Consider the following 11,691-nt stretch of genomic DNA (forward strand, 5'->3'; position numbering starts at 1 on the left):
AAGCCACATGGACTTCGTTTTCGCAGACGAAGACCTTGTTGCCACCGAGGACTTCACGACTGAAGAAGTTGCCGGGAGTGTCATGGAAGAGACCTTGGCGGACAGCGCCTCCGACAGCGAATGCGACGATGCTAGTTGTGCCCCTAAGCCGGTCGCCTCCGCAGCGGCCATCGCAGCTGTTGACACGCTACGGACGCACCTCGGAACTCCGGAGTTCGACCATATCTTTGGTTCGCAGTTGGATGGTATGGAAGCCGCTATCCTGAAGTCCGCACTCGCGAAACGTGTTCAGGGGACGCTGGAACACTTTTTTCAGAGGCAATAAATCGGTATGCCCATGCTTGCATTATTGTCATAGTCCACATATTACGAAATAGCGGATATGGCGAAGTGATTTCCGATTCCCGCCGACTTCGTTATAACCGGGCTAGACTATATATATATATATATATATATATATATATATATATATATATATATATATATATATATATAGAGAGAGAGAGAGAGAGAGAGAGAGAGAGAGAGAGAGATTGAAAGTGGAAGCGCGCGTAAGAAAGCAAACACAAATATTTAAGTTTGATGTTTCGGCCAGCGTCCCGAATTCATCAAGACTGCGATTGAAACCACGCAGACCTCAATCTATACACTTTCTCTGTAATGGTGAAGCACATATAAAACTGCACCGGGCCATGAATACCAACATTCATATAATATAAGCCTGTTTCATATTGTAAAGTTGGACGGCAACTCGCCAGGCGAAGGTAATACTTCGTCAAACAAAGCGGCGCTCGCCGAAGATGAACCGTATAGGCGAGTGCAGGTATGTTGATAATGTAAGTGTGTTGGGCGTGACAAATAGAAGACGGCAAGACGCAGCCAGTGGACTGCAGTGTATACGGGTCCCATGTTAGCATAGAAGATGCGAGGGGTCGCAGCTGCCAGAAGAATGTTTCTCCAGTTCTTTGTCTGACGTTACTGCAGGTTTTCTGAGACATGTATAGATCCTTATGCCAGCTCCAGCAAGTCCTTCTAGGTAGCACCGACAATTCAGTGCAAGCGAGTGCATATTGTTCTGCGTAATCATTCAATAAATCCCAACCTAAAATGTGTGCATGCAACGTCGGCTCATAGCAATACTTAAAGCCAAGATACATCAGTAAAACAGTGCGAGATGTTAAGCGGCTTCATTGATTTCCTTATATTTCTCATATTGCGACTGTAGCCCTGTGGTGGGTCAATATAGTATATAATCCGTTATTTATTTATAGCCTTTATTAGATATCACGGTGGTACTGCAGCGCCAGTTTGACAGCGCGCAAGGGAAAATGAAGTCTATCTGTACATAGACAAGCCTCGCGTTTCTTGTTCACATGCCTCACACCACCGATCTTCCCTCGACAAGCATCGTACATCGCCTTTCCCCTCTTGGCATCACTGCACCGACGTCTTCCACAGTGCATCAGCGTGATTTATCGCTTGCATATTTAAAATGTCTGTGAACAGTGCTTTACATCACATTGAAGTTGTAAGACCCGTGCGGTGCAAAAATATTAACACTGCATGTGATGACAACTTGCATAGAATAAAAATAAACAGAATCGTGCACATAGCGTTTCATAGCATAGCATTTACTTAATCACTCTGGTAATACTCCTCTTCGCATAGATTCCAAAGTGTGTATTGAATGCGCATAACGTTTTTGTGATTATTTTGTAATAGACAGTGCTTTCAGAATGGCTGAACAAATATTCCTGTTATTCAATGCTAATCGGTTTATAGTCAGTGTTTAATTCCTGTTCGTGTCCTAGAAATCTATGATTTGTACTGTAAAATAAGGAGCAGTGGGACTGTGGCTAAGAGAGACAAGGACGACGAGAAAGAACAATCTTGTTTCGGTGCTCGATCGGCTACACTACCTCTCGCTGCTTTAACGTTCTAATCGCGAACGCTTACTGCTCAAAGTGCTTCGCGACATTTGGTGGATGGTGCTGCACCTTTTACAAACCTGGAACTCCGAAGCCGGACGATCCCTGTCACATCTCCGATGCCTGAGGAGACTAGTCCTACCGCGCCACCCATGGCACCGCCTCCGGTCGTCTGTCCTGGTGCGCCACGCCAACGCGATCCTCCCATATTCAATGGCACTGACGATCATGACGTAGAGGACTGGCTGTGATCGTACAACCCAGTGAGTGCCCGCAACAATTGGTCTGAAGCTGACAAGCTTGGTTGCGTACCATTCTACCTTTCTGGAGTCGCCCATCTTTGGTTTCGCAACCATGAGGCTGACTTTTTCACCTGGACAGCATTCCGAACGGCACTTCAGGAAGTCTTCTGTCGACCTGCTGTGCGCAAACTTCGGGATGAACAACAGCTTCGCTGTCGTGCCCAACAAAAGGGCGAACTTTTACGAGCTACATTGAAGATGTAGTTGACATTTCCCGGCGTATCAACCCAGATATAACCGAAGATGACAAGGTCAAGAACATCTTGAAAGGCATAGAAGATGATGCCTTCCAAATGCTCTTGGCAAGGAATCCTCAGACGGTCAACGACCTTATAACGCTTTACCAGAGCTATGAGGAGCTGCGCAAACAATGGCTTTCTACGCGCCGAGCTCTCGCTCCGGACGGCGCGCTTTCAGCTCAGAGTGATGGTGTCACTTCTACTCCTTGCAGTTCAGAAATTTTCGACAAAATCAAGCAAATTGTACAAAAAGAAGTGGCATGCTAACTCTCTCTTCTGCCAGTAAGTCCAGCCTCAGAGCCGTGCTTGTCTACCGATCTCCGTCAGGCGGTACAACAAGAAGTCGCTAACGCAGTACCACTTGCTCATCAACCGCCTCCTACGCCTGTGCCACTTACGTAGGCTGCTGTTATCGCGAATCCAAGGCCCCCGTCTGCAGGTATTCAATCCAGATTTACCGGCGCCTTTCTCTCACCTCCGCAAGCAGCTGCAACATATGCGCCTCCCCCCCCTCCCCCCAAGCAGCTACTGGCCGCCACAGCAGCCTGTGCGCCCACCTCGCCAATATTTCCACCAGTCTCCACCCGTTGTTCTCAATCCATGGCGCACCCATGACAATCGGCCTATCTGTTATTCGTGCTGCCCACCTGGGCATGTAGCACGGCTTTGCCGCCTGCGTGGCTGGTATACTTCGGCTTCTCCGAGGGCACAAAGCAACAGTTTCGACTCTCCGTCCCGTTCCGCTACTCCCGCTCAGCCCTTCGAAGCCTCGCCTCCTCCTCCCGACCCGTCAATACCCGTCGGTCTCCGTCTCCCCGTCGGCGTTCTCTGTCGCCGCTTATCCGTCGCCCTGCAGCTATCCGAGAGGAAAACTAAGGACGGGAGTTCCGTAGGTAAGAACTGCGACCTCAGTGAACTCCTCAAGACCTCATTTATTTCCTGCGAACGTCCTTGGAGTTTATGCAGAAGACATTGCCGTTCATGAGCTTGTAGACACGGGAGCAGCAATATCAGTAATTTCGAACCAGCTTCGTCTTACCCTTAGAAAAGTCGCGACGACATATTCAGCCAGTTCATTACGTACAGCAAGCGCTGCGCCGATTGAACCCTTAGGGAAGTGCACCGTGCGCGTTGTTATAAGTGGCGCTTTATACGATGTTGAGTTCGTTGTTCTGCCGCGTTGCTCCCATGCCATGATTCTGCGTTGGGACTTTCTCTCCTGTCATCATGCCGTTATCGATTGTGCCCGTGCTGAACTCGCGCTGTCGCCATTCGGCATGAACGTTTTTGGATGATACTTCCGGTCGTGTGTTCGTCACCGCCGACACCGAGATACCTCCATGCTCTGCCACACTTATACCCGTTTCCTGCGTTGAATTTTCCGACTCCACAGTTCTTTCCACGCCGTCTAAGCTTGTTCCTCGCCGTCATCCTTTCTTGCTTCATTTTGCCCTTCTTGCCATTCGACAAGGTTCCAGCGCACTTTATGTATCGAACCTGTTTCCTTGCCCTGCTGGCCTACTCCACAATGAGTGTCCTGATTATGCCGACGAAATTGATACAAGCCTCCTTTACGATGTGCCCACCGACCCGGCTTACCCTCCGGTTGACGCTCTGGCCCTTCAAGTTTCTCCTGCCACACCGCCGTATGACCCAACATTTTACCAGTGTATTGATCCCAACCTCACTCCAGCGCAGCACGCCCAGATCGTGCATCTTCTAGACCGCTTTCGCACGTCATTCGACCTACAACAATCTCGCTTAGGCCGTACTTCCACTGTTGTCCATCACATCGACATCGGCAACCATGCGCCTTTACGCCACAGGCCTTATCGTGTATCCGCCACGGAGCGTGGCGTGATCGCTGAGCAAGTTGCAGACATGCTAACGCGGTGTCATACAACCTTCGCACAGTCCCTGGGCTTCTCCTGTAGTGCTGGTAAAAAAGAAAGATGGCGCAATTCGCTTTTGCGTGGACTACCGGCGACTTAATAAGACCACACGCAAGGACGTTTATCCGCTACCCCGTATTGACGACGCGCTAGACTGCCTCAAATGCACCGAATTCTACTAATCTTTAGACTTACGATCCGGGTACTGGCAAGTGCCAGTGGCTGAGTCAGACCGTCCGAAAACAGCCTTCATCACACCTGACGGTTTATTTGAATTCACCGTGGTGCCATTTGGCCTGTGTAACGCTCCTGCCACATTTGAAAGAATGATGGGCAACACCTTGCGCGGCCTCAAATGGCAGATATGCCTCCGTTATCTGGACGACATCGTTATCTTTTCCCCGGACTTTCCTTCCCACTTACTTCGACTTGAACGCGTCCTAAAGTGCATCGCCGATGTTGGACTCCAGCTTAACTTGAAGAAGTGTCGCTTCGCTGCCCGACAGCTGGTCATGCTCGGCCATGTCGTGTCGAAAGAAGGTGTACTAGAAGAACTGCGGAGCTTCATTGGGTTAGCGTCATACTTTCGCCGCATCATCCGCAATTTTGCCACCATAATAGCTCCTTTAACGCAGCTTCGTGGTGGCCACAACCTTTCAACCTGGTCACCGGATTACGATGCCGCCTTCACAAAGCTGCATCCTCTCTTGACGACACCGCCAATCCTGCGCCATTTCGACCCAAGTGCTCCAACTGAGATACACGCGAATGCCAGTGGCGTTGGCCTTGGGGCCATTCTCGATCAGAGAAAGGCTGGCTTCGATGAGTACGTCATTGACTTCGCCAGTCATGCACTCATTAAACCTGAATCGAACTATTCTGTCACAAAAAAAAAGGAATGCCTGGCTATAATTTGGGCCATAACCAAATTCCGTCCGTATCTTGATCGCCGCCCATTTGACGTGATAACTGATCACTATTCGCTTTGCTGGCTTTCGTCCCTAAAAGAACCATCCGGTCGTCTGGCTCGATGGTCCCTTCCACTGCAGGAGTACGACATTCGCGTGCTGTACTGTTCTTGCCAGAAACACTCGGATGCGGATGCCTTGTCTCGTTCGCCACTAACAGACGAGGCTAGCTCCCCGAAGGCCTCATTCTCCGAGTCTTCCCTTGCTGCCACGGGCATTCTTCTGGAGCAGAAGAAAGATCCATGGATTGTGTCCATGCTGCGTTTCTTGTCCAGCCCGTCGACACCCACTACCAATCGCGCATTACGTAACCAAGCACATCAATTCTCCATTCGCGACGGGCTCTTGTACCGTCGTAACTACCTCCCGAATGGTCGCAAATGGTTGCATCTCATCCCGCGGCACCTGCGTTCGGATATTTGGGCAGCGTTCAACGACGATCTACCCCTCAATCACCCCGCGGGCAATCTATATCCAGCCATCTTCATTGAGGCAAACGTTAAACACAGAATTGTTGTCGCTACGCAAGCAATGAATTGCACGTAAAAAATTTGCTCCGTTTAAAGGTAACTCTCCAGTTGCCGTTTTTTTGGTCCTTTTTTGAAGGCATTATTCATTGGCCGCCATAGTTATTCAGTTAAGAAAACATAGGCACGTCCCCATTTCCTACCTCCCTTGCTCTGTTCCAAGAAAAAAGGTGCTCACAGACATCATCACTGCGTGTGGTGGTTTGTTGTATTTTCCTTAAATTTGTGCATTAAGTATATATGGCCGCTGAGTTTTTACAAAACAGCGGTGCCTTTGCTGCGTGACTTAGGAAAATGTCATATCCAAAACCTGGCGGCATGTTGTAGGAAAGAGCACCGTGTATATAGTATCTACGCATTTTTCGTCGCCTTTCAAATTTGTTAGCTTCATAATCATCTTCCAATTATCGCTGTCTGGCGCGAGTGGATGCTCTATTGGGCCTGTAATCTACATATCTTCGTCATACATATTTTTCCTCTGGCACCTTCGGCTACGTTTCGCTTCCCATAGCAACCAACGTTAAGTCATTCTCTCTACACACAACAGGCATTCTAACACCTGCCCATATTGATTTATTCTTGGTAACTTCTTTTAGCGCACAACAAGAACGTGACACCGGAAGGTATGCCACGAAGACGTGGCATTTTTTACGACGTACCTTTTAGTACTGGGTTCTCTCTTATGCGCCAGAAAGGTTACTATGGTCCACCAACATGTCCAAGCATATGTACTTCTTTTCTGAGTTCTACCGGAACATCAGCTATCCACATTTGCGCTGTTCTCAATCCTCAACATTCAATTCTTGCGTTTTTTGTTTTGTTTTGTCCTTTTATCGTAGCGCGTAGAAAAGTGAACGTCGGAATTACCTTTACATTGAGATATGTTTATGTAAAGCCATCATGCTCTCCTTATAGCTGATTGTACATGAGCTTTCTTTTTATATATAAGTTTATTCAGACCATTTAATGTGTTGCGTAATAACAACGCTCCTACGTTGGAAATGCACAAAATAGCGCTCATAAACCTTGATGGTAAATATTGTCGCACATTAACACAGCTTTATTTTATCATAATGCTATTGCCTTTGTTGCTGGGCTTCGCGTGGCACGTTTTCTTCAATACGTTTTCTACGTTTTCTACATTTTCTTCAATAGGTGCATCAGTAACTTATATTGCGACTGTCAATTCGTTTGGCATCAATTATCTTCTGCGAATAGGTCGCTGTCGCCGCCAGCGGTTGCGCCGTTGGCTAAAGAAAGTTGAACTGCGTCGGCTACCTAAGAATACCAGGAATATGCCGCGTTGGCGCTGACATAGGCACCATTAGGCACCACTACACAAAGCACCACATAGCCGAATCTCTCACCTCCTCTTAGCGTGCTCGACAGTCACGAGTACTCAGCTATCTGAAATTTCCGATAAGTAGATAACCGCGTAGGCATAGCCGCGCCTGATTTTTCTTTCCTTTTTTGCGTGCCGCGCTGCGTTATCTTCCTCACTAACAAGTTTTGGAGGGGCCAGTAAACAAGTCTTTTTTTTTTTCAAGGTTATCTGCTCAACACATTGTTCTCCTACAGCATGGCTTCAATAGTCAGGTGAAAGACGAAAGGCGGAGCCCCAGGATGTACCGGTGTCTCCGTTCACTATTCTGCAGTTTTGACCTGTCCTGTAATAAAGGTATTGAACTGGTTGGTTAGTCAGGCTGGCTTGAATTAGTTTATTTCGGTGTATTGTCAACGTGGGGGGGGGGGGGTCATCAAATATCATCATCAGCAATGGTTCATACCCTCCTAAGCAAGCAAATAATGGAATGGCTCGTTCCGCTCGTAATGCAGAGCTATATATATATATATATATATATATATATATATATATATATATATATATATATATATATATATATATGACTGAATGTGTGTGCCTATTTTTGTCACGATGACCACCGATCAAGACAGTGAATGTGTTCGTACACCTCCGTGACCTTTGCTAAAGAGCTTTGCTGGTCTTCCACCTTCACAGAGTGGAATGGCTCATGAGCTTTTTAGGTTAGGCATGACTCATACACACGCCCAGACACCATCCTGGGAGTCATTGAAAGGAGTGCAGCCTGAAATGACCTGTCGCCCCCAACAACAGAGGCGTTGAGGCTAAACCATTTGCCAAAAAATAACTTCCAATCAGTACATTTCATAACAAAAATTCATCACGCAAGCAACACCCTCGGAGGTATATGTGTACGTAGGCCATTCCCATGAACCTCCGAGAAGTATTTAGCATGTAGGTTATCTAGGAAATTCGAATATTCTTCTTTATTTCACATAGAAGCGGTAACACGCTACAGCGGCGCAAGAGAGAGAGAGAGAGAGAGAATAAACATTTTTATTGGGTGAATGCAGCTTTGGAGAGGCGTCCTCATTCCAGAATGCCTTGAGCTCGGGCCGCGTCCTTGGCCCTCGCAATCAGCCGTTGCTGATCCTCGAGGTCGGAGCTGGCCAAGGTTCTCTCCCGAAGCTCGTTATCTGGGTAAGGGTTCGGAGGATTTAATGATGCCGCTCTGCAACCCCCTACTATGTGCCTGAGGGACCCGGGCTCTGCGCAGAAGCGTCATCGCGGAGAGAATTGTTTAGGGGCTATGAGGTGATTTCTGGTTAGGTGGGGGAATGTATTAGCCTATAGAGCTCCGAGGAATCACTCTTGCTCTCTAGGTAGTGACTTGTGTGCAAGAGAGCAAGGCGCAAACAGCGATTGCATGATCACTGGATCTGGTATCGCGTACACGTAGCCCCGCTCGCTTTCAGTTGCACTGTCAGTTATCTTATACAAGACAAAGAGAGAGAGAGAGATAGGGCCAATGTTAGCAGAGAAAAATAAATTATGCGGTTTTACGTGCTAAAACCACGATCTGATTACGAGGCGCGCCGTAGTGGGCGAGTCCGGAAATTTGGACCACTTAGCGTTCTTTAATGTGCACGTAAATTTAAGTACACGGGTGTTTTCGCATTTCGCTCCCATCTAAATGCGGCTGCCGTAGCCGAGACTCGATCCGGCGACCTTTTGCTTAGCAGCCCAAAACCAAAGCCACTAAGCAACCGTGGCAGGTATGCAAATGTTAGTACTGCAATGCAAATGTATGTGTTTGATAGAGCCATAGTAGAAATATTCTGCTACTCTTCATTACCGTCCTGCGTAGAGGTACCGCTAGTGAGAAGGCTTGAGAAGATGCTTTAGCGCTGACGCTCATATCTAAATAGATAGGAAATGACATAACGTTTTATTGGCAACCATTGCACCAAATATGATTAGGTCGGGTGCATTAAGAAGGCAAAGCTTAAATCACGTGATGGTGCGAACTAAGTTTTTATTTAGACCATCTATAGTTTTACAAAACTTTGTGAAATATATCACACAAAAAATATATATCAACCTTACGACTCTCTAAGTCATCAATAAAAAACGATGTCACGACTGTCTAAACAGCACCTAAGAACACATCTACAGTGGACAAAGCATGTGCGTTGAATTCCTCTGGAACATAGCACTAATAGGTAAGTAAGACTTTTGCAAACCTCTCGTAAACAACGTACCTATTTCACGTAAATTATAAATTCCTTTTCGAAATTCGTCTGCTAACAGCTAACATATCTAACAGCTGCCGTTCACAAAGCTGTGATGTCTACTTATGGTGGAGAATTACGGAATTATAAACTTCATTCTTGTATTCTTCGTTCAACTTACTATTTACGGCAATTTCTGTAAAACACTGCGAGATCTCAGTCATGATTCCGGTTCTGCAGTAACTAGACTTTAACTTTTTCTCTATAATTCAATACATTCCATGTCGATCAACAAAGTGGTTGTCGCATAAAAGCAGTTCTGTATGGCAAATGTATTGAATAGGGAAATTAGAGTTGGCCCCGAGCTAAAGCTACCGCTTCAGCAGTCTTTGACTAACAAATTCTAAATACGGCAAAAGGACAGATCGAAGACTAATGCGCTTATCAGGCAGACTGCGCCAGTTTCACATGTTTCAAGACTGCGTGTTTTTTCCAGCTACGTTTCCAGAACTGCGTGCTGACTCACAGTTCGGGTTTTATTAGCTGCACCGCGCACAAACGGTTGAGAAGAGACACTGACACTGCTTGTAGATGAAAAGACGGCCACGCTGTTTTCAGGGCGTTTAAAATAAATGCGTGCTGCGTGTGCGTTGTGCCCACTGATCAAGAAGGATACTTTATCAGAAATTTCCAAAGAATAATATGGCAGAAAGAGAATACTTGCGGTGGCACTCGAAAACCAATAAAAAGTAATTGTGGCTCTTGTAAACTTCTTGTTTACTTGTTATCTTAAGAAGCTGTTTGACGTACCACCTCTATTCTTGATTGCTTCCTCCGTTGGGCTCCGGGTTCAGTAACTAAGCCTCGAATACCTTCCCTTCGCAAGCTGCCCCGAACGAGCCACCAGTTGCATATGCAATTGAACAGATTATTAACAGACACACCAACTAAACGTGGGGATAAAGTTGGGCGTGATTCTAGTTCAAAGCTGTTTTGATGCGAACGCATTACATGCCCCATACCGCGAAATACCGTCGTAGTCTGCGTGACCTAAAGATTGTACCACGAATGACTGACTGCGCAAGAACTAAAAACACGTCAGAAAATGCTCAGAGTGACGTCCAATCTCTCAGCGAGGTTTCTGTAAACAAATTAATTTAATGGCTCTGATAAGCAAATATGGCACATTGTGGTCGTGGTTGGAATCGAACCCGGGCCGCCGGGACGCAATACGAGCACGCTGCCCCCGACGCCAAGGCAGCTCCGTGGTTCTGGCTGACTACCTAGTGCGTGTGTCATTGCACACGTCACGACACAGCCATTTGCCTGACTAAAGGTGTCGCCTCGTGCGTGCGTCCTTGATCACGTGACGGCGCAGCCAATGGGGAGGAGGTGGTGCCACGTCTTGAACGTATAAAATGAGCACGTTGTCGACGTTCCGATGTCTACAATCTGTATAATACTTTCTAATTCCCACACGTAAGCAGGCTTAAGTGTCTCTGCCGAGATTGTTCTGCACTATAGAGACAACACCCTGATCCACCATTCCCCATGTGGCCTTCTCTGTTACCTTTATCTTTTTCCCAATGAAAGCTTTTTGACCACGAGATCCGTTAGAGCATGTTACAACGACGCGCAGTCAGTCATGTCACATGGCCTTTCAATACCATGGTTATCTGCTAGGGCGTACGCCATAAATTACAAAGAATGTGCTGTTTCGCACGCTTGTTCTACTTCATTATAAAGTGGTATAAACAGCCACGCGCAAAAGTGCCCGCGCTTTCCATGCTACGTCTTGTCTTCCTCCCTTTCTATTGAAATAGAAAGGGAGGAAGACAAGACGTAGCATGGGAATGGCAATGACATTTACTTGGCTTTCTAGCATATGATCGCTGCCTAAGTACTCATTAAACTTCCACACTGTCCCAGCCCTTACGCACAGCAATTTCTACATTTGTCGACAGAGAACTGAACATGGTAGCATGACTGTGCTGCGCCGCTGTGGCCAAACTGCTTCATGGATACAAATACGTACAACGTGTGAAGGGTGAAAGAACGGACGGGGACCTGATAGCAACTCTAACGACATAATAAATCATTTAAGCGGTCGTATGTTGTTTCACTGCATGCTTCATAGTTAATGCTACTTGTCTACAACATGCTACTTAGCTGCATGCTGAATTTGGCTTCCTCAATCCTGAATCCAACACAAAAAAGCCAGCACAAACCCAATAGCTTTTTCTAAACGGCAATACACGTATAATGTTGAGTTCTATCATT

At 46.9% G+C, this 11,691-nt stretch overlaps 1 long non-coding RNA gene across 1 annotated transcript in view; it reads left to right on the forward strand.

The window, feature by feature from the left end:
* The window catches only part of LOC142591192 (uncharacterized), a 39,146-nt gene extending 31,628 nt beyond the window's left edge, over nt 1-7,518 (forward strand). The window contains exon 3 of the long non-coding RNA XR_012830383.1: nt 7,404-7,518. This is a non-coding gene — a long non-coding RNA (uncharacterized LOC142591192). The remainder of the gene's footprint in view (nt 1-7,403) is intronic.
* The last annotated feature ends 4,173 nt before the right edge of the window (nt 7,519-11,691 follow it).

This window comes from Dermacentor variabilis, chromosome 8 (assembly GCF_050947875.1).
Source record: "Dermacentor variabilis isolate Ectoservices chromosome 8, ASM5094787v1, whole genome shotgun sequence".
NCBI classification, from domain to species: Eukaryota; Metazoa; Arthropoda; class Arachnida; order Ixodida; family Ixodidae; genus Dermacentor; species Dermacentor variabilis.